This window comes from Mugil cephalus, chromosome 9 (genome assembly GCF_022458985.1).
Source record: "Mugil cephalus isolate CIBA_MC_2020 chromosome 9, CIBA_Mcephalus_1.1, whole genome shotgun sequence".
In the NCBI taxonomy this organism is placed as follows: domain Eukaryota; kingdom Metazoa; phylum Chordata; class Actinopteri; order Mugiliformes; family Mugilidae; genus Mugil; species Mugil cephalus.
Window position 1 is genome coordinate 16,564,179 of NC_061778.1, and position 23,848 is coordinate 16,588,026.

The 23,848-nt window shown below is 44.0% G+C and overlaps 1 protein-coding gene across 2 annotated transcripts in view; it reads left to right on the forward strand.

The window, feature by feature from the left end:
* Positions 1-23,848, forward strand: part of bcas3 (BCAS3 microtubule associated cell migration factor) — a 282,772-nt gene that overhangs the window by 168,903 nt on the left and 90,021 nt on the right. The window lies entirely within an intron of this gene.

A 23,848-nucleotide genomic window follows, 5' to 3' on the forward strand; every position in this document is an offset into this window, starting at 1 on the left:
GTGAACCCTCGTAAAACCTGTTTGACACTGGTGGGAGGATCTGGTGTTTGAATGGCGCAGCGCTGAGATGTTGCCTTGTCTAACAAAGGGAAACTTTTTCTTGAACTGCCACTGTGAGAGCCTGTCTTGTTATTTTCAATGGTCCTTTTGTTGGAGGTCATTGAGAGGCAACAGCTTGATTTCCCCTCAAGCCATACACATCCGTGTGTGTGTGTGTGTGTGTGTGAGAGAGAGAGAGTGTGAGCGTGCGCACACGCCGCAGCTCCCTGACATATTACTCGTCGTGCCATTGAGCGCGTATGTGTGCGTCGGTGTTTGTGGGAAGAGTGCAGTAACCCAAGCCTACCTGCGACCCCGTGGGCTCACTGCTGACTGCTCCTTAAAGGTCGGGACTCGTGACCTGTGGGGGTCTGGGCCGGATCAGTGTCCTGGGGTGCTGTCGTCCCTCTCCAGCAAACATCTCAACACGCGCGCCTTCCCATCAACGCACATGTACGGACTACTAGACATGGGCCAAGAAATAAATAAATAAATGAGATATTAATGGGTTAATACTTTTTAAATGTAAATAATACATCTAATATGGTGAGTGCCGGTTAATGGTGTTTGATATCATAATTGTGTAATTAACTACTCATACGAACCAGTGGAGGACTCTGCAGTATTAAGGAAAGATGGGAAAGAAAGTAAGAATGAAATAAATAAATAAAAGGAAATTAGGAAGAGAGAATGGAAGAAATGCATAAAAGACACAGAGAGGTCAAACGAAAGAGTGAATGAGTGATGGATGTTAAAAGTCGATAACAAAGGAGTGACGAAAAAGGAAAAAAGCAAAAAAAAAAGAGGTGAAAGACAGGAAGAAGAAAATTAGTGAAAAGAAGGGAGATTTAAAAGAAAAAGATTCAAGATAAAGGAAACAAAAAAATACGTAAATGGAGAGAATTTAGGAGCGAAGGGTAACGGGAGGCGTCATCGTAAATACTGAATGTGATTATACACCTAAAATAAAAGCACCTCGGACTCTAACACCCACACGTGCACACGCATGTTTCACACGCCCTAGGAACGAAAAAAAAAACAGTTGTAGGATGTAATTGTGAGGTAATGGAGGTTGGTCTGAAAGGGGTGAGGGGTCAAAGGTCAGGAGTGTGTTGTTGGAGAGGCCTCAGCCAACAGCCATCAACGGGGGTCGTGTCACGTGTGTCAATAATAAGAACAGCGAAGCCATTTGGGCCTTAGTTAAAAACATAAGGGGCGCCGTGCGTTTCCGTAGAAATACTTGTCCACAGTGAGCGCAATCACACACACACACAGGTATCTACTAAAACATCGGGGAGGGGGGGAAAAAAAATCAGTTTCTGTTTCGTAATTTAGACTTCACTTCATATTACCTGGAATCAGCCTACTTCTAACCCCAGCTGTGTGTCACGCCGTAGCACACACACACACACACAGGTGTAACTCTAGCCCTCCGGGTCACCCCCTAAGCCAGCCTGCGCTCCAGCAATCCCCTCGCCTATTAACATATGTTAAAGCGACAAGGTCTCACCTTTAATGAGAAAAGCCAGGCCGCCCCGCGAGTTCATTAGCCTTCAGCCGCGTCGAGTCTGACGCAGCGCAGTCCTGCGCCGCCTGGCACTGCCCTCCGACGCGCTGCTCGCTTACACGCTGAAGACGGCCGCGTCCGCCTCGAACCTGCGGCGCAGTGACTCAATCCATGTTGTAGGGTCTCGTGGCTTTGATATGTTGAACTATAGAAATATTGTGTCGTATTTTATTATTTCTCTTTATTGAGCTATTGATAAGGAAAACGCACACAGTGGGGCTTAAAAGACGACAGACAAGCAGTTAATGGAAACGTTTAGTTGCTGTACAATGAAGTTCACAAAAAAAAACAAAGTATGATATATTTTTTACCCCATTTGCTTGATAGAGTAAGAATTCTGAAGGATGCAAAGGGATTTATGAAAATCTAAGATTTCTAAAATCTGCATTTCACTGAATCTAATCTAATAAATATTCTAGTCTTATACACTCAAGTAATATTTAACAGTCTTTTACTTCATAACACGACACTATAAGCATTATTTTCTATGACATCAGATGCTGTTTAACACAGTAGTGACATTTTAATTGCATTAAAATTAGAAGTCACAAGTATCATGAAGCAATTTAATGAGGCGATTTCATGGTGACGCGAAATTGAATTGAGCCAATAGTACAAGTCTCCTGTGTGGGAGTCCAGACAGTCTGTATTGCCGGCGTACTGCGGTTGATCATTTTTCCGTCTGTAGCTGGTTCAGTTTTAGGTTACGATTTTGCACAACACAAATCATAATTCAGACGCAAAAGCCTAATTAAATAGCTAAACAGGAGTCATGGGGCCTTGCGTTGGCAAGGGGAAGCTGGTAAACAAGACACAACTCCAATTAATGCCCATTATCACTCGGGATCGTATCCATGCCCCCTCGGAAATTTTATTTAAAAAAAAAAAAAAAAAAAGGAAAAACGTATTTTTTACTTAGTTTACGTTATGTTAAATAGAGTCTACTGTGTTACTGGTGTCAGCTTGATATGCATCTGAGGAGATTTATTTTAACGCTGCTGAATTTTCTGAACTTATATGTGCCCTTGTGGGGGAAGAAAAAAAAAATCTTCCATGCGCTGTAAATTAGAAGGACGTTCATTCAGTATTCCACTGCTCCTCTGTTCCTGTTGGCTTTGGCTGTGTCTTGTCCTCGGGTTGGGTTACGTGTAGAAAAACAAATCTGAATAAATTCCACTTAAATAAAAGTTGTTTGTATCAGATACTCGAGGCTGAGTACAAACATAAATCATCGTAAAAATTGCAAATAATAATAATTACAGTCGGACTTTTAGGTCACGCATCTACTTAACTTTAACCCAGAGTCAAATGGAAATGTGCCACATTATGTGACGGATGGAGTTCATAGAAATGCACGTATCATTGGCTTAAACATACATAACCATGTAGCGCTGGTTAAACCTAACTCCAGCTACAGTGAATGCAGAGTTAAAACACTCCTCGTTGCTCATCATATTTACAAATCTTATTTGAGTAGGATAATAAAAACATGAAAAAGTGACATGGCCATATTTAATTTGTACCTTGTTGCGTAAGTTGCTCGCTCCTTGTTCTTGTCTGGCAGCCTCCAGAAGTGCCAGTCACACTCGTTCACGCTGACACCTCACAGTCCGACTAACTGAACAAACCGTTTAAATACGAGACATGCGCTCGGTGGTCAAGCAGGTAAACGCTGAAATCACTGAAATTAAGCCAATCCGAGTCGGTAATTGTTTCAGGTGATATAATTACGTACGTAATGCGGTTAAGTGGCTAATGTTGTGTGTGTGCACGCTAACAAACGGAGCAAATGAAATTAGCTCACGGGCCGTAAAGGCAAACCTCATACGTCGCATGTTTTAGTGGGAGTTCTTGTCGAGTGATGCAAGGCGTGTGTGTGTGTGTGTGTGTGTTTTTTTTTTTTTGTGTGTGTGTGTGTCTTCCTTGTTAGCTGTGCGAATCAGCCTGTAAACAGACACCTATGAGCAGCTGGGCATTTGGCTCCAGCGCAACTCCCTCACAGACAGGAGAGGAACTGTTGACCTCCGCGCGAGCACGCACACACACCCAGACAGTGTATGCATGCACCGACAAGCAGTACATCACCACACACAGGCGCACAAACATCCATAAACACACAGATCCACTCGACAACACACTCTCACACAAACACATTTCCCTCAGCTCCCACAGGAGACAGAGGCTGCCATGTTTACTGCCGCGCCGGAAACTTTCACAGGAAGGAGCGGGAGACCAGCGGCTATCCTCTCCCTCGCTCTCCCTCCCTCCCTCTTTTTTTGTTTCTTTCGGACATCCCTACATCAACACTTCGGTCAGTTTATTTGTCCGAGGCAACAACTCAGCAGGTTTTATTGCTCCCCAAATCTAAATCAGGAGGGGGCGTAGGGGACAAATTTCCGGATGAACACGCCAGTGGACACACTCAGGAGAATGTAAACCGGGCCTGGAGCATAAGTGATAACAAATAAGAGATGTACTCTAGCTGTGAGCCCTACACTCCAAATGTTTTTGTTTTTACTCTGAAGGACACAGAGGAGTCTGGCTGGAGCTTCAGCCAGGAAAACACTCCAGAAGCTTCCAAACACCATCGTCCACGCTGTCTCCCTCTCAAGAGCCGGCTTGTCCCAGTCTTCACACACTAGATCTGATGATTCATGGTAGGAAGAGGGGGAGAGAGAGAGGAGAGCAGGACAGATAGGAAATATATCCTGAGGACATATGTGGAACAACATGTAGTTTTATAAATAAAACTTTTAGATATTTGTCCTTAACAAGTACATAAAAAAAGAGTTAATATGTCAAAATGTCAGCCATGGCATATATAGTTACACTTGAAACTCATTTCTGCATAAAAGTGACTCAGAACATCAGCAGATTATCGCACAAGTCCTGAAAATAGACCGGGAGAACCCAATCAATCAAATGAAACCGAAATATTTTGCTTTTGTATTTGTTTTTACAGGAAAATGAGCCAATATTACATATCTGCGACCTGCAAACAAAATAAGGCACCTCTAGTTTTGCGAGTACTTTTAAGCAGTACTCTCTTTAATTCTTGAGGACTAATATTAGGCCAGTGTTTGTGATTTTCACTCTATTTTAGAAACCATTAAAGTATTTAGCTGATGAGTATTTAAGGTTTAAGCCAGCTATTATTCATTTAGTTGGAAAAATTAATGACAAAATGGAAATCCTCATCCATCATCGGACTAAAGTCTGAAATGTCCCTCACTTAAAAAAAAAAAAAAAGGACCTAAACTACAAACTTGTGCAATGAAAGCACGCTTTCATTGCACAAGTTTATCTGCTGGCCACAAGATGTCTTGTACATTACAGAAAGGTCCATTCTTTTTCATTCAGTTTAATTCCTACTAGACCCGGATTAGTAAACACATGATTTTAAGCCAATGTCTTTCATTCTTCAGCCGAACGTGAAAACTGCTACTGTGAGCAGTGAAGACCAAAAACAAACAAAAAAAAGAAAAAGAAAAGTAGTAGTAAGCCAAATAGAGTTTTAAACTGCAACGCTAACTTCCAGAATAGACGCTGAGTGAAGGTTTTTGTTAATAGTTGATTTCTGGTTACAGTTACAGGATGCGGGCCAGGTAATTTTGGAATAATAGATGAAAATTATTTAAACATATTCAAGTTTGCAACTAAGCAGGTTTTTACCATCTGTCATTTTTTATTATTTTTTTTTAAATCTGTCAACATTTATTAAGTCTATAATATGTCAACACAATAACAGAATCAAGCTTACAGAGTTTATAACCCACCCCTCCCACGTACTCCTCTGTCAGATCAAATGGGATTTCATTTCATTCAAAAATAGCTTTGTTACAAAGTTAACGAAAGATTTCACTTTGAGCTGTCTCATGTATTGAATGCGGATTCTGACTTTTTAGACGGTACACACTCGCCCTCCTTTAAATCTCTCTCATGCACAGCCTCTTTCTCTGCCTTTTTTTTTTTTTTTTTTCACTCACTGTGAACAAAGTCTTTATCATAGCTGCCAACCAAAAACACTTTTTTCCCACCGGTGCCAACGGCCGCACTCCCCATAATAACATCCCCAATTAGGTGCTGGTCGGAAACGTTCATACGCGGCGTATCGCAGAAAGACGGTGACTCAAGTTTCTCTTTTTATAACAAGGCCATTAGGCAGATTAATGACATATTTGTTGGAAAATAACATTATATCATCTAATTAATATACGGTTCAGCTGCAACGTGCTGATGCCAGTAAGCCTGAGTCAGTGCCTCTCTGGGTACTCGCGGATCCTGCGTGCTTTCCTGGCGCTAGGGTGTTGATGTGCTCCCAGGGTGCAGCTACTCTGTTTCAATGTCTTCAGACGACATTTCTTGCCGACTCGCTCTGAGCAGATGCCTTGGTTTTGGCCTTGCAGGTCAGCACGAAGGGCACGATGCACATGATGGACGTTATAAATGTGAATACGTATACGTATATAAAGTGAAACATTTTTCAGTACACACGTTCCAAAACCTCTAAAAAGTACCTGAAAACACTGGGTTTCTAAGCACAACAGTTTTGTACTTCATTTGAGGCCACTGCCGTTCCAGTATCTATTAGAAAAACCGACAAAAACACACTCGCTAATGATGTAAACACAATGTACTCGGGTAATCCTTCACATTTACTTAAGCGGTCGCATTGTACACCATACAAAACAACACTGGTAAATCAAGGGATTTCCGTTAGCAAGGGATCAGCCGAGTAAATTCGTCCTTGAGAGAATTACTGAGCGTTTGTATTTCTTGACATACATTTAACTATAACGGTTAAAATCCCACTCGCAGATACGAAGATCTCAGTACCAGTTTAGTGTTGCGTAACGGCTTAACGTTTTCTGCTGCTGTTTATTGCGTGGTGCCACAACTGAGGTTATTAGTCACTGTAAATATTTTCATAATTAATTTTTCCTGCCTCATAACGCTCGCAGTCCATCACGTTACACAATCCGAACGACCTTAGCCAAGTGTTAATAGACGGACAACAGCTTTTCCATGTACTCTCCTGCCTGGACTTGCTGGACGGTAAATATTTGGACACTGGGGGTGAAGCGGGACTATTGCGCACATTTGAGGACCTTGAACTCTCGGTTCTCCTGCGCTGGGGCTCTGGTGACACGGCCCGTAAGTGTTAAAGAAAAAAGGGCCGCGCGGCTGAACGCAACCATGTAAACACGCCGATTTTTCCGTAGTATCTTATCAACATGTACACAAACTGTCCTTGTGGAGTATACTCCCCGCGATCAAGTGTGCCAAACTGTCAGCGCTCCTCGACACGTCTACTTAATAGACGCTTTTGATTGCGTAAATATGCTGATCAGACAGAAGTGTGGACGTTCTTTAAGCGGAGACCAAGTCAAATGGACTCTTCCTCGTCCTCGGGACTGTCCCAGTCGGGCTGGTCTGACTGTTGGCTGCCCGTCGGTACCTCAGAGTTGTCGTTGTGCCCTCATCTGTTGTTCTGCGGATAAGAACACAACAAAGACTCCCCAGAGTAGACACTAATGGTTAGTGGTCTCACTACTGTTTGTATACAGATGGATGGGTTAAATGCGGAGAACAATGTACCACTGTGTAAAATCGTGTGTACAATAAAGATTCCTCTGCTGCCTCTCCTTCTGGTGCCGCAGCGCTGTTTTCCACGACTTTGTCCGTGCGCACGTATTAATGTTACGCACCGGGTGGGTGTTGGCAACCTTTTACGGCGACCTTTTTAATATTTATCGTAGTCTTACTCTGCCGGTGTTTGTTTTTTATTCTCCCGAAAAGCACCGTTGCATCTTCGTTGTGCCGTGCATGCGGTGACAATAAAGGTTTTTCCCGTTTTTGCGTGTCTACTTACAATTGCCGCCTTCTCGAAGTTAAATCGCGTTCAACGCTACGCATGCTCATTAATGACTTTTTATAGTAAACGGCATCTTTCCTAATGAGGCCTGAACCGAGTAAGTCTCGTGAATGATGATGCTATCACTAGGATTGAAATGGTTCCTTCATTCATTATGCCATGTTTACTATTAAGTGGCGAGTTAAGGATTGATTAGATACTTAGAAAATACTCAGTAGATTAAGAGGTGATTACTATCAAGCTTCTAACAAAAACAATTTCACACAAAAGATCATATGTTTGCATTCCAGCAATCAATCTGCTCCTTTGCTAAGTGTCCGTTGCGTTCACCCGTGCTCGTTTCTTTTCTTAGTTGTGTAATCTCTACTGTCTGATCTAATTGCCCGAAGGCGTGACATTATATACAGTCTGAGAAAAGGAGGAAAGCGGATGGTAGTCGTTTTCTGTTCACGTGTACGTAAACTTAGCTGCGTGCTGATAGAGTGGAGGATGAAGAGCCTTCGCTGTGTCCGGCGACATGCGAATGGCAGCGGCGCGTTGTGAGACAGCCACAGCAGGACCTCATCTTGGCTCATTGACATCTCCGTGACCCTTAATGCACAACACACTCACTGCTCTAGGGCCAGGCTGAACTTCCTGTGAAGGTGTAAGGGATAAATGAAGAGAGGGATGCTGGGAAAGGGCGAGGCCGTGTGAGGAGATGAGAGTCTGAGCCTGGCTTAGACATCCTCCTCTCAGAGTATTCGGACATCCCTACCGGCTATCATACTTTCTGTGGCCTTAGCGCACGACTCTCACTCACACACTCTTTTTTTTTTTTTTTTGCTCTTTTCTTCTCACTTGTCCCCTGCTCTGACCCTGGGTAGTGCTTTTACAGAGAGCCGAGACACTCTGTGCTGTCAGACCACTTGTAAAAGCCTCTATCCCTTTCATTCTTTCTGAGTTTGGCTTACATCAAAAGCAGAGGCTGTTTAACAATGCCGCTGGCCGCTCTGGGTCATGGCAAAGGACAGACTGGCTAAGTGTGGAGGTTCATAGTGCCCTGTATTCCAGTTTACTGCCTGAAAGCTGTTTGGGTTTTCATGTGGAGAGAGATGTATTATGAGGTCTTTACGCCAGTAAAGTTTCTTCTGCGATTGCCAGAAAGACAGGAGCACTGGTTGTTCAAACAACTAAAAAAAAACAAAAAAACACTTTTTTTTGTGTGTAATTAAAAAATGCTCATGCCATGTCACTCGCAGACATCCAGGTTTTAAACACGGCCGCCCCACAGGTCCATTTGCTTCTGGCTTTGTTTTAGACAAACTCTAGTAACCACTTAGAGAGAAAGCAATACAGTTTATTTATTAAACACAAGACGCTAAGAACTAAAAATTAGATCTCAGCTGGTCTCTTTTTTACCTCTGGTATAATTTATGACACACTTTCAATCGGCTCGTGGAGTGCAGAGCTAAAAAAGTAGCTGTAGTCGTGTTGTGCCAAACACTGTGGAAAGCAAGCAGAGTCTGAAGTGTGGTCGTTGTAAATAACTTTACCCTGCAGAGAGCAGTAATAGCCCCGTAGCATCAAAATTGTAATAAAAAAAAACATACAAAAAAACAAACAAAACAAAAACAGAAAGATGTAGAAGAAGAACGCGAGCTGAAATGTTCAGTGATTTCTGACCTATTTGACTGATTTGGGGGTAGCATGTTCCTTTCATTCATATTTAATGTTGTAAATCAGCGCTAAAACAAACACAACTTGACTTGTTTGACTTTTCTCGGAGTTGTTTCACAACTCTTCCAAGTGGCGTCTCCGTCCTTTCCTCTCCTGTCCTGGCACCGGGGAGCAAATAGGATTCACGCTCCCATATAACTCAAAAGCATCATCCTGCTCTATATCATATGCTGCAGACTAGTGCATAATACGGCAACATTTGAGAAACGGGAGATATGTCTTCTGACCACTTCGTCTGTCACTTTATGGCCTCCGGGTGTCACAATGATGTCAAGTGTCTTTCAGACTCGGGTCAAAGCATCTTTACTGGAAAATGTATTTACTACATGCTTTGTGTTGGTACAACTGTATTAAAATGTTATTTTATTTATATAAGAAGAAAAAAATATTGGATGCAACATAGCAGACTTGTGCTTTAATATTAAATGATTCTTCTTTAGAGCCTTTTCTAGTTGCTGCTCCCCTTAACAAAAGATTTCTTTCTCTTTTCCATGTGGTGTTGTCCTCCCTCCTCGGTCCCGCGTGGTCACACAGGTGAGTGCCACTTGACAAACGACTGCTCAGTCCTCTTCTTCCTGTCCGTTGCTCTCTCTCTCTCTCCCCGCCTCTTCTCTTTTCTCGTGCCCCTCCTCGGTTTCGGTGTCAGGGCCCCCAACGCAGCCGTCAAGGGACCCTCCATTCTGTCCCGACACCCTGTCATTATTTTAATCAAACGCAATTACCGGCACTCTGAGGACAATTGAGTTTTGTTGACTGCCCTTTTGCTGTTATCCCCTGTCCCTGCCCGCTTCCCCGTCCCCTCCCTTTCGCTCGGCCCACCCCTACACACACACACACACAAACACAACACACATAGGCAGCAACTGTCCTGAGCAAAGAGGACAAGAGTTAAAAGGCAGGCAGGCCGGCGTGTGGGCTTAAGAGGACGGATGGGTCAGGCCCTGAAAACACACATTGTACTGTCCGCGATCCACGAACTCCGTTCCAGTCTCGGGGTCATCTTAGGGGTGAGGAGGCAGCGTGGGGCGGGTGGTTGTGTTTGAAGTGTTAAGGGAGGCTTGTCTTTGACCGGCCTGTCTGGGCCCAGCGCAAATTGTGTTTTAGCATGTGTCTCTGTGTGGTTTGGCGCATCACCCAGGCGTTCTTTTGGCCAGGAGGTGGGCGAGGCTCGGCGGTGGTGGGGAGGGGGAAGGGGTTAAAAGACCGTGTGACGCTGCTGTGGGTCGGAGCGTTGAACTGACCGCTTTTGTGCCAAGCAAAAAAAAAAAAAAAAAAAAAAAAGATGCTCACACCAAAAGCAGGCCGGCCTTTGTCCTCGCCCCTCCCATTATGTTTGCGCCACTGCAAAATATGTTTTCAGATGATCACAGCAGAATGGGGAAGATCGGTTAAGAGTTGCGGATGGTTGTGTCTGTGTGAGGGGAAGGAGGTAAGGAGCGGGAGGGGGGGGGGCGCAACTGCTGAATAGCCTCCTGTGTAGTAATCAGCACGCTGATCCCCCCCAGGATGGGGGAAGAAGAGTGGGATAAAGACTGTAAGTGTTCTGAAGATGTGACCACCACACCACCACTTCTTTTGCCTTGTGGGCACAAGGAAAGAATTCACAGATCTGTCATCTGCCAGACATTACCCCAACCCCTCCCCATACCCCCCACCTCTTTTCTTTCACACATACACACCAACACATGCACATGTACATCCACATCGCTGTGTTCCTCCGCCATCCTCAGGATTCCTCCCCTCTTACTTTAGGTGACTTCTAGCCCAGACCAGACACACAATAACCCAGCAGATCCCTCGGCGGCCCCCTCCTTGTGTGAGAGGACTTAGCCAGCGTCTCGGGCCTGCGAGTCGAAACTTATGAGTCTGCCCAGGTAGACTGCAGGTCTGCGTTAAGAGGAAAGAGGAGGAGGAGGTCAGGTTAGAAGAGTGTGAGGATGCTCACCCACAAAGCACTCCCAACAAGACGGCGATATAAACACAACCCGCTAACAGGGAAGGGGAATTCCTCATGCATGGCTACTAACCAAACATGAAATGTTTATGTTTTTTCGCGTGTGGGAGGGTGTGCGGATATGTGCGCTCAAGAAAAACAAGGGACAGCGTTGACTCCGATCCACATGTGGTGCCTCACACCACTTCATGTAGTCGCGCATCTGAGCGTGGCAGGGAGGCGGGCTGCATTCCCCCTGACCGGAGATACAGATATTGAACAGGACAAGACATTAACATTTCAGCAGCACCTCTCCGCCACCTCCTTTTTTCTCATCCCGTCCTTCCTTTCTTTTGACGTGACGCTGGCATTCCCCAGAGCAGCCGTGCATTCGCAGCATGTAAAAAGAGAAGCAGCATAATCCGAAGCCACAGCCCCATAGCAGTGGGATATGAAAAAGCGACTAAAGATAGGTATCTTGGCAACAAATAAAAATGTGTAGCCTTCATGTGGTTGAAGAGCCTCAGGCAGCCCACTTTATCCCCCAGCAGTCGCCTTTCTGATGGCTTCTAAACGTGCTTTTTGTTCACTCTCATGTACTTGCATTTCGCATTTAGCTTTTAATGATGTATCGTCTGCTGAGCTAATCATTTTAGGACCAAAACTGAAACAAGACAACCTTTAAAGGTCGCAGTAATGAAGGGTTTTGCTGAAGTAAGAGTTCAGCGTTCGCGGCCAACGTTCGTTATATTTTGAACTTTTGCGTGTGTGTTTAAATTACACGTCCGTCCATTAAAGTGCAAACATCTACAGTGGCAACGAATGCGAAACACTTTACAATTTTTCAAATAGGTTTTCAATTCTGATTTAAAACCTCTGCTGCGAAGTGGAGAGAGTCATGCGTTTAGAATTTAAAAAGAAAGAGTGCTCTAAGACTGAGCTGAAAAAAAAATGTCAGTCAGACTTAGAAATGACAGAGTCCCAGCAGCCTTTGTTGCTCTCACTTCGTTTCGTATGGTTTCTTAATAAAAGACTAGAGGTAGTTCGGGCCAGGAATAGGGAGTGTCCTGCCCAGCCCTGACCGTCGACGCTGTTTACTTTGAGCATGACATTAACACCCAGCGTACATATGTTAAGGGCTTTCTCGCAAAGTACAGTGTGCGGTCGAGGCAAGGGATTTGTTCAAATTAGGCTCTTAAAGATCATGTAACATAAGTGGAAACAAATGTGGATGCCTCAGCCATGTTATTCTTCCGATGCTACGCCAAAGCCCTGGGCTTGGAGACAGCTCACGTCTCAACTACTGAGTAAAACTGAGCCTGAAGAAGACAGAAAACATGTTGTTTTTTTTCCCTCGTCCCAGACTGCGTGTTACAATCCGCTCTCTTTTTTTTTATAAGACACCTAGGAGTGTTTAGAGAAGCCTGGCTCTCAGTCCTCCATAATACAGTCTCTGAAAGTGTGTAGGAGGGCCAAGTTATGCCTAATGCGCAATGTCCATTGAGTCGTCTGTTATGCATGGTAATGAATGGTGGTCAGAGAAACAGTCTCCTGTATCAAAGAGCTGAACTAACATGCCTTTCTCACGGAGCCAGAGAAGTGGCCCTTTGTCACGGCGGACGCCTGCTATCGACTCCCAGCATCTCGCAAAATATGCCCCATTGTTGGTGAAGGCCAACTCCGTTTACAACTCTGAACTGACGGCATTCCAGAAGTCAGCAGCACCAACCCCTCCTCTTGTAACTTCCAAGAATGACGGCAATGGATAGACACACTTTTACCTGTCACTCAAGCATATTTTTTATGTTTTTTTTGAAGTTTTAGTTTTGGGGTTTGGTTGTTTTTTTTTTTTTTTTTTTTTGTTTTGTGTGTGTGTGTGTGTGTGTGTGTGTGTGTGTGTGTGTGTATGTTTGCTTGGTTTTATGTAACTGCCCTTAAGTATTCTTTATTTTTCTCCACGGGACTTGTATCTCTTCTCTATTATTGCATTCCAGAGAACACCTGGACTGCAACAGAGAACAAACATTTAATTCATGTTGGCTGAACGATGAATGTCTGAAACCACTATTAACAATGACCCTTAACTTTTGTGTTCATACATTGCATTGGTTGGGCATTTTATTGCTTAATAGCATTTTCTTAATATTTGCTTTAAAACGGACATAGTTTTGAGTTGAAGTTTATTCAGAGTTTTTGGAATAGTCTGGCATTTCTGTCAAATTCTCCATGTCTATTGGTGAGGTGGCACCGTGGTGTCAGGCCCTCTTATTAGCCCAGCCTTTCGGAGAAGGTCTATCTTTGGCATTACCATCCATCATAAATGATCGGGGATGTTGGGGGGTTAAATCGTTCCTCCTTCCAGTTTGGAATATGTGGCGCTCAAGAAGAGACTTAGCTCATCTCTGTCTGCAACTAAACACAGTAAACCCTCAGAGAGCGCTGAGGGCTTCTTTCTCTGTGAAAATGGTGGCAGCGCGAACGGCGCTTGGGGAAAACAGGCGGTTGAGTCCATTTTAAAAGCCCTACCACCACCACCACCACCACCCCATCCACCATCCACTCCCCTTTCACGATGTCGGTAGGGTTGGAATGTTTTTCATCAGAAGGGGGCTATTTACTCGGCCCCGGTCCCTACATGAGTGTGTGTCTGCAAGTGGGAGAGAGAAAAGTAAAGCTCAGGAAAGCATTTATTTATAGGTACAGAGCCCTGGAACTCTGAGATGTATTATGACTTGTATTTGAAAAAGCAAAGACAAAACCCCTTGCAGCCAGATCCCGCTATTTTTATCACTCAGGTTAGCTCCCAATTGTACTCCATAAAAGCAGCATTCTCACCCGCCCCTTGCCCACATTATCTCGTTAGTCCAAAAACTGTCTCTAGTGTGCTCAGAAGCCTTGCAGGTGTCCGGTTAAGGCATAGATAGGAATATCTGTCCTGTATGACAGCTGTTAAGAGAATATGAAGTTTTGAAGTGAAAAATACCCTGTTTCTCTGCTGCTTGCTATCACGGCAAATCAGCAAAAAATGTACTTGATAGTGACCATGCATTGGCCAGTGCAGAATCCAGTAAGTCCTAGGCCTATGTCTGTCTTTGAATATTGTCTGAAATGGATCACTACCTCTGTTGCTAACCACTCCAATGATGAAGTCAGCACCTCTCAACATCTCGCCCCTTAATGGAGTCTTCACTGCCTTTGTCCTTAACCATCCATTTCCATTAATTATTCAAGGGGAGAAAGGAAAACCGTTTGAGTGGGTAACACTGATCCAGTGTACTCAACCAATCTATGCAGTGTAAGTAATAAAATACCACGCACTCAGACGACACAATAAAAGAGATGGAGACAGAGGAGATGCTTGTTAAAAATGTAAGTAGACGGAAGCTACCCGAAGACAACAGAGGGAGGAGGAGGAGGCGGCGGCGGCGGCTCGGGAGTCAAAAGACACAGCAACGACATCTTAGTGTCTGGGTTAATCAGCGAAACAGGCCGATAGCAGCTGGTGTTTCACTGTATCTGCCCGGTCCACGGAGGGCGCCTGTCTAAGCGGATGCTGAGTCGATGTGATGCGCCCTCAGTGCAGCTGAGTGATGCTAATTGGAATTAGCGCCCCTTGTGCTAAAGTGACACGAGACATTCCTGGGTCCACCCTCCCAGACTCCACTCACCACACTGTCAAACTCTACCGTATGTTTTCTTCCTGCCCCCAGGGCTGTGGAGTGATGCAGGGCGCAGAAAGTAAAGTGTAACCAAGAATAGGAAGAGGGAGAGAGTCACCTTTTTTTTCTGTTGCGGTGCTAATGCCTACGCTGGAAATGGTCACGGTGCCCTTTTGAACTTCGACTCTGATCAAGGATAGCTTGCCATACCTGGAATGAGGGAAAGGGGCGGTTGGAAATACGTAAGACATCTTGCAAAAATGAATCCACAGTGAGATCTTTGGCAGGAGACTTTTCACCCGGAGTTTGATAAACTCACCCTGCCAGCCTGTGTGAAGAGAGGAGGCTAGGGAGTAGATGATTTTTTTTTCTCTAATTTTGGAGAGGAGGGGGGGTTTTCTGAGGTATTAGATCCATGAACTGGGAGTGCTGTATTGAATATTTTATCGACTGTCTGCTTGCCCCGTGCTGACCTGCCTGACATGCTAAGTTCCTGGCTCGCTGGAGACGCCACGTCGCTTCGCATCAGCCCAGCCACCCGTGAGGCTCCCCTGCATTTCCTGTGAATAAACTCGCACACAGTGGGGGAGGAAGAGAGGCCAGGGCACAGGGGCACTGGGGCTGAGAATAGGAGAAAACACACACATTCTTTCTCTGAAGAACAACACACACAACCTTCGCTACAGTATGAACTCCCATGGTCAGAGCCCGGTGAATCCCGTGAAAGCATCCAGTGAATTGAAACGACCCGAAACCTCTGTTTTAATTACAGCTTTACTACCCATAAAGTTTGCTCTAAAGACAGTCCTGAGCTCGCTGTGGCTATGCGTTATTAAATATGAATATTATGAATTATTCAAAAGTCCGTATACCAATTCCCATACAAGCAATTTCTAACAAACCTAGCCAACCCTTCCATGTAAATGACAAAATTTGTTTCTGTGGTGATTAGTAAAGTTTATTCAAATGAGCATGTTTTTGGTTTGCCACCTGTTTCATTAGGTTTTCCGGGCCATTACATTTAGTCTGAAATGTTGTAGTAGAAGTAGATACAGTGTGTTGCCCCAAAAATCTCCTTTTCACACCATGTTTTTATTAACATATTGAGGAAGTGACCATAAACCTAATTTGACTTGAATTACTTCTTTAATCCTGAGGTGTGATTGTAGTATTTAAATAGAAATTTAACTTGACTGGGACTGGAACTACTATTTCAGGTCCTTCATTGTTATTATATTGCCATCTATTTAGATGGGCTTACACCGTAGATGCGAAACACACCAAAGCACTTTAAGCCAAAGGTTACCAATCAGGAGTGCCATCTTTTTCAAACGGCTCGCGACAAGCATTTACACAACAGTAACAGGTTGAGAGTGACAGAGTCTAGTGTGCTTAGGGAGTTATTCTTTGAGGATGTGAGTACACTCTCGCTCACCCCTGAACAACCCCCCCTCTTTATCCCTCTGTCCCTGTCTCATTACTGGCAGTGGGGCGGCCTAATGTGTTGAAACTCAGTGGGGTGGAAACGTCAGCCAACGGACTTTGGTCCCCCAACGGTCTTTACTTATTCATGCAAACGCTGGCCTCTCCCCAGGACAGTGTAGCATTGACCCAGGAGGACAGCAGGGCCTGGAAAAAATGACCCTGCATCAGGGTCACTCAGGATTTTAGCCCAATGAGTCGGCAGCGTCACTGTAGCACTGCGCTCACTTCTGTTGCTAATGGAAACGTGCCACTCTTCAGCGTTACATTTTCCTTCCTTTCACCACCTCCATATTTTGTACTTCATCACGTATTAATGTTCTAATTGCTACAACACGTGAGGGTGAATTTAAAGCTGGAAACAAACCAGAAAGTCCTAGAAAACTCACCGTGGACGGTGTGCATTCACTTCAATTGTAGCCCAAATGTAATGCTTTTGAGTGATTTTGAGCCATTTCATTCAGATAACTGTACCGTCAGATATCCTGCTGTTCTGTTTGAAACATATTTCGCTATTAGGCAGCACGTCCTTTCTTTATATAACCAATTAAGATGTTAGGTAGTATCAGTATGAATGCGAATTAGAAAATCAGTGTGCGGGATTGGACATCTCAATCATTTTTACCAATGTTTTTAGAGTGTGCGATTGCTTCACGTAATTCCATATTCATTGTTCAGGAATTCAGTTTGTGTTGGTGTTTTATCAGTGCTATTTCCATCTATCTGTTTATTTCCCCAGTTACTCTGTGGGGAAATACGACCTTGCAAAGAAACTGTTTGATATAAGACTTAAGCTGAAGTTATGAATGAGGTTTGGAGGCCTTTCCTGATTTCCTAGCTTTTAATGATGGTTGCTATAAAGATTTTTTTATGATTTGACTGAGCGTTTGCCAACTTTAGTTCACTTTAGCCGCCTGCTACTAATCATAAATTGTAAGAGCAAAACATGTCAGTGCATTAAATTGACCAAGGGTGTTTTCCATTGCTTATGAATTTGACATTTCACTCAAACAAAAACATTTTTTCCGCTTACTAATTCACATAGCCTCAGTGTTGGCCTGCGATATCCCTTACTGGTCAAACCTAGTTCTGACACTTCCCCTCCTCCTGTTTAGTATTTAATTGGTGTCCTCTTTTTAGTCCTTCCATCTGTTCGTCCCTCTACGTCACATTTTCAGGCCTACCCAGGACCTCCCAATCTTTTCTTTATCCTCCCTCGCTCTCTCAGCTTACCCCTCCTGTCAATCATGCAACCGTCAGAGAACGTCCGGAGAAACAGTCCAAACTTTGTTTGTTTGCGTTTTTGTCATCGTCATTTGCCAAAATCCCCAACCACTACGGCGTTACGAGATGTTTTGCTGTTCGGCTTTTCAAACGGAAGGATCTTTAAGATGGAATTGGATGTCATCTTTTCCCCGCACATTTTCAACCACGGAGAATGTGATTCACCAAGCAGGATATTATTCTTGGCAATTTGATGGTTTTGACACTGTTGTGGCGGTTGAGTTGTCTGAGCTTGGTTGTGGGAAAGTTCAGCTACAATAAATCACAGTAAAGCATGATTCAGTTTCACACATGGCTCCGGAAGTCATCTTCAGACACCTACTTATTAAGTGGGTTGAAGTGACCGACATAGTGGAAGTGATATTAACTCATATTTTTATTGCATGTACTTGTTTTTATTTTCCCCTCCAAAATAAACTTAGTATATCATATATAGGCCTTTATACAGTAGCACACGAGAAGAAAAAAAAAATACAGACTAGCTGAAAGACTATTGTGTAATAAGAAGTATTCACTATTGTAGCCATGTTCAAGAAGCTTCATCATATAAATAGTGAATGAGGCTGACTGGCACTGACTGACACTAACTCAGTGTAACCCTCCTGTAGACCAGCAACAATGAAATGGGGCTCAGACATATTTTTATGTGGGTGTAAATAATTCACTCCCGTACTTAACCTCAGTTCTTCTTCTTTGTATTATCACTATTCAACATGTACATATACTATGTCTGGTGTGTGATTAATGTACCTCATTGGTTATTTAGGTTTTTGTATTTTTTATGCAGTCTCTTCTTTTTATGGAGTGTCAAGAAAGTAGAACAGGCGCAGGGATATATTAGAAAGGAAAGCACTGAAAACCTGCCTCTCTTCTCGTGATGAGCATTAGCACCGTATGGTCACCAATGCTATAGGCAAACATACTTGGTGAGTGTACACATAGTTTTCCACCAGTAAATATTTTATTCAGCATTACACTAATTTCTAATCTTGATTTATGTAATTAACGTCACAGTATGTCACTGCCAGAAACACACACTGCTGCTTCATTACTGTCTCACAGTAGATTTACAGATGACTCCCAGCTGAAGGCCACTTCAGAGGGTGTTCATTTGAAAGGTTCACAGGGTTGTTCATGGAGTTTATCCAGGGTCTGCTGTTTTGGCTGTTTCAGACCATTCTGGCTTTTGAACACTGATGTTGAAACTGAGTTGTCTGTGTGCTGTGGTAGGGAACCATTTGCCAATCTCTCCATCAGCAATTACTCTTAGGCTCATGCCGCATGAGGGGTGCCACCTACTTTTCTCTAAATCATTGCTTATAGCAAGTCTCTGAAGATCAGTGATGGACTAGTGTCATGTCTATTGTTTTACAAATGCTCTTCCACAACCCTGATGCATGGATTAGTCACCAACAGCAACACCAGTGACGCTGGAGTAGATGGACAACGCTGCACAGCTGTGCTATGGCAACGAAACAAGACATCGTAATTACTGCACAGTAGAATCAGCAGTCATCCACTCATTAAAATTATCCATATAATCATCAGACATATATGTTGGAATACAACCTCCCCCCATTAAGCCTAAGAGATGACAGATACAGCCTATCACTAAATCCACATAGTGTATCACAACCTTCCACGTATGAACAGGATAAATATTTAGGATAACAGGATAATATTTTGTACAACTTGCTAGTAAAAGAGTGGACTTTTGCCTTCAGAGCTGCCATAACATGATAGCATCTCACAGTTGCTGCAGATTTGTCAGCTGCACATCTATGATGTGAATCTACCATTCCACCACATCCCAAAGGTGATGGTCTATTGGATTGAGATCTGGTGACTGTGGACATTGTGGACATTGACATGGTCATGTTCAAGTAACCAGTTTGAGATGATATGAGCTTTGTGACACCGTGCATTATCCTGCTGGAAGTAGCCGTCAGAAGATGGTTCGCTGTGGTCATAAAGGGATTGACATGGTCAGCAACAATACTCAGGTAGGCTGTGGCATTTAAACCGTGCTCAATTTGTACTAAGGGGCCAAAGTGTGCCAAGAAAATATCCTCCACACCATTACACCACCACCAGCCTGAACTGTTGATACAAGGCAGAATGGATCCATGCTTTCATGTTGTTTACGCCAAATTCTGACCCTGTTATCTAAATGTCACAACTGAAATCAAGACTCGTAAGACCAGGCAACAATTTACCAATCCTCTATTGTCTAGTTTTGGTGAGCCTGTGTGAACTGTAGTCTCAGTTTCCTGTTCTTAGCTGACAGGAGTGGCACCAGGTGTGGTCTTCTGCTGCTGTAGCTCATCTTCTTCTAGGTTGGACGTGTTGTGTGTTCAGAGATGGTATTCTGCATTCCTTGGTTGTAACGAGTGGTTATTTGAGTCACTGTTGCCTTTCTAACATCTCGAACCAGTTTGCCCATTCTCCATTCTCTGTAAACCCTTTGTGTTAACAAGCAATCTGCTTTTACACATAATGAAACTACAGTTTCTGAGTTCTAACTAATTAGATCCCATTAAAACTAGCCCTGAGTATCTCTCCGTAACATCAGTTGTGATCTGAAACCCCCCGTTGTTCGCGTGGACGCAGCACATTTCTGCACGGTCACATAAGCTGGGTCGAAACACATTCTGCTACTCAAGAGGTGTCCCCTCCGAGCCTCCGTGATTCCACTACCGTCCCATCGTGTCAGAAAGCCATTAAAAGCCGAGTTCGTTCCTCAGCTCACCCAAGTTGCTTCTTCTCTCAGGCCATATTTAATAAATAAAGCCGGTGGCACTCTCAGTCTGGGCGAGAGAGCTTCGCGAAGTGTGGGTCTGTGTGTGTGGCGGTGGTGGGGGGCATGAGTGAGTGAGAGGGTCACTATTATATCTTGCTAAAACACTCCAAATGTAATTCAGCCGCGGGTCAGAACTTGGAGAGTGCAGCCGCGCCGCGCGTCCTTGGGTTTTGTATGTCGGCCGTGTATGCGCGTGTGAGTGTGTAAAAGTGGTCGGTTTTTAAAGGGTTTTTAAAAGGTTTGAGGGAGTGAAGGTCAGGTGATGGAGAAAGCGTTAACAGCAAACCTCTCTCCTCTCTCTCCCTCCATCCTGCTCTTCCCCTCCGCTGCCCATGAAAGTTTGATGTTAGAATTAGGTTGTTGACTCATCTCGCACCTCTGTGCTCATAGTATTGACAGGCTGCCAGCGGACTGCTGGGCGGGCCGAGATAGCCGCTGAGTGTGTCCTCCCTCCCTCGCCGTCTCACTTCCCCTCTTTCTTTTTCTTTTTTTTTCTTTCACTCTCCTTTTGCTTCAGCATCAGCCAACAGCATCAGAAGTGTTTTAACAGAGCTTTAATGGCCTCAGCCCCGAACCTCACCTCCAGCACACGTTCACTCAAACACACACACACACACACACACACGGACGTTATGGGTTGGAAATAGCTTGCTGCTGGTGGAGGAGGGAAAAAAAAGTGTTGAACAGAAAAAAAAAGGGAGAAAGAGAGAGAGCTCGTTGTGCTGATGGAGGATGACATGCCCTCCTTTTCTCACCCCCAGCTCCCATCTTCCTTACTTCTTGCACACTGGCTCATATGACCAGCCTCCCTGGATTTTTTATTTTTTTTCCCCGTTTTGTTTTCCTTCTGCTGCCCTCTCTCTTTACATTGGTTCATCTTGTTTTCACCCTAATGCAGTAAAGGATTCTCTGCGTCATTTCATTTGCTTCTTCTCCCTCCTTGATCTTTTCGCCATCTCTAGCCCACAGTACTGTATGCCGTCCTAATGCAGTTAGAGTCCCATAAAAACATTTTCTTTCTGGATGCGCGGTCGCACGTCAGTGACTCAAAGCTTTTAACTTTGTGTACATAGAATTCGACATACCTGTCAATTACATTTGAAATGAATACGCGGAGATAAGTCGGACGTATTTGTTTTTAATTTTGTTTTTGTCTACCATTTCTCCGCTGATCAGGCTTTTCGTCTCAACACAGCATCCTGTTATTCCAACTTATTATTCAAGGTACACATGTGCAGTTTTTACATAAAAACGAACAGCCGCTTTGCTTCAGTTCACACAAAACTTGTTAAGCTGATTCAATCGTCACTTTTTCTCATGGGTTAGTCTGTTATTTTGTTTGTCTGTAGTGACATTCCTAGGCTGGTGCAATGGTAGCAAATCCTTTTATATCCGCCAGCGATGATTGGTTTTGAAAGAGTGGAAGCGGGGTGCTGCCGTGCTGATGGACATGGGAACCTGAAGAGAGCATCGGTGGGAGTAAAAGTTTCTGGTCCTCCAGATAAAAAAGAAACTGTGCTGTGAGGAAAGAGTACAGTCTGACAAGAAAGTGATTGACAAGGACAAACACTACTTACTTCCGGTGTACCACGGGATTTTATTTTAGTATTAAAACTACATTATTAATATAATGAGTTACTAAACTCATTGGCGATGCACAGGATGCCGAGTTGGACCATGTAGCTATAGCTGCTTGTTGTTTCATTCTTCCATATCTCCACATCTTCTAACATTATGTTCGAGTGGAAGCTCCAGAAGTGCTTTTGTTTTCGAATGCTTTTTTTTTTTTTTTTTGGATTGCCATAAAAACAGTCACATTTACTGTAGCTGCAATTTGTCATCTTTTGATGAGGTCTCATCCTGACTCATTCTTTCCTTTTCTGTTTTTCCTCTCTGTGTTTCACACACTCGCCCGCCCAGTCTCTTTTACCATGCCCGGGCCGCCCCCCCTCACCTCAGCCCTTTGCTTGAGCTTTGGAGAATGTGTGTGTCTGTGTGTGTGTGTGTGCGCGAGTGTGCTGAAGGGTTTAGCTGTGATGAGCGCTGTGCTAGCTAGGCCCAGCCAGAGGCAATGCTCATTAGCAGAGTTTAGCCACACAGGCGCTGAATGGGACGGCTTCTTGACACACACAATGGGATCAACCCCCTCACACTCACACAACACACACACACACACACACACGCACACACACATAACCAAGTCATGGCTCCAGCTTGACGCGTCATGCCCCCCTCTCTTACCCTCAAACTGGGCTTGTGTGCATGTTTGTGTCAGAACAACCCATCCAGATAGCTCATCTGATGCCCTTTTTCTTCACCTCACACTGTCTCACACACACACACACACACACACACAAACATGCACACAGTCACATGTCACACACCTCCTTGCTCATAAATCCCAAACACACACACACACACATTCACATTTTGAAATACCTTTCAAATATTAGTCACACGCATTTCTTCGATGGGTACACACATTTTGGTCGACACAATTCATCTTTTGTTAGTGGTGAGAACTGTAGCCCTCCCTCACGGACATTGGTACCTACAGCGAAGTTGTCTCCTCATCCTAAAACCCCACCACCCGCTCCAGTTCTAACCGCACGCACACACACACACACACGCACACACACCCACACACGCTTGGTAATAGAATAAGCAGCCGTAATACACAGTAAACTGACCAGTTAGTGCTAATAGGTTCTTTCACTTTGGCCGGTTAGCCTGTCACATGGCAGTAGGACAAGGCTCTATCTTATGGCCCCATCCACCCTGCCGGATGGACATATCAGCTCCAATTTGGCCCATCGCCGCCTTTAAGAAAATTCATCAGGCCCTCGTTAGGAATGAAAGCAGTCTGTGTACCAGGAGCCGGGGCAGATGGGAGATTAGTTCAGGCTCCCACGGACAGGGAATATAGAAGGAGGAGTGTTGTGTTTGTGTGTGCTGAGATGGAGAAAATGAGGGAACATAAGGACTCTTACTTTTTTTTCAAGTTTGTCAGACTGCATGTTCTTTATTTGGAGATACACAATTATTAAGTTATAGATCATGTTCTCAGAATAATAATCATAAAAGTGTGGAAGGAGAGGGGGGGAAAAAGCCGCTCATTCATGAGAAGAATGGAACATGGTTGCTCCACTCTGTCATTTTGTTTGTCAAATACTTTGGCTTCCACATTGTACAGGCTTACTGGTCCAATTAGTCCAACTCTTCACACAGATGACCTCTGTGTGACTGCCTGCTACTGCTCTAAATTATCACATGATGGGATGTGTTGTATTGTGGAAAACATCTGCACAGCACTGGGGTGGTTGTTGTATTTCTATTATTATTATTATAGGTTAATCAGCAGATTATTGTCACGTAATTCTGACATAAATAATTCACTCTGTTAATTGGTTTAAGAGACGCTTTCAGCTTTGCTTCTTTATCTTTGTTTTGTTTTCCACCTGTCTCTAGTTAAATAACAAGATTAATCAAG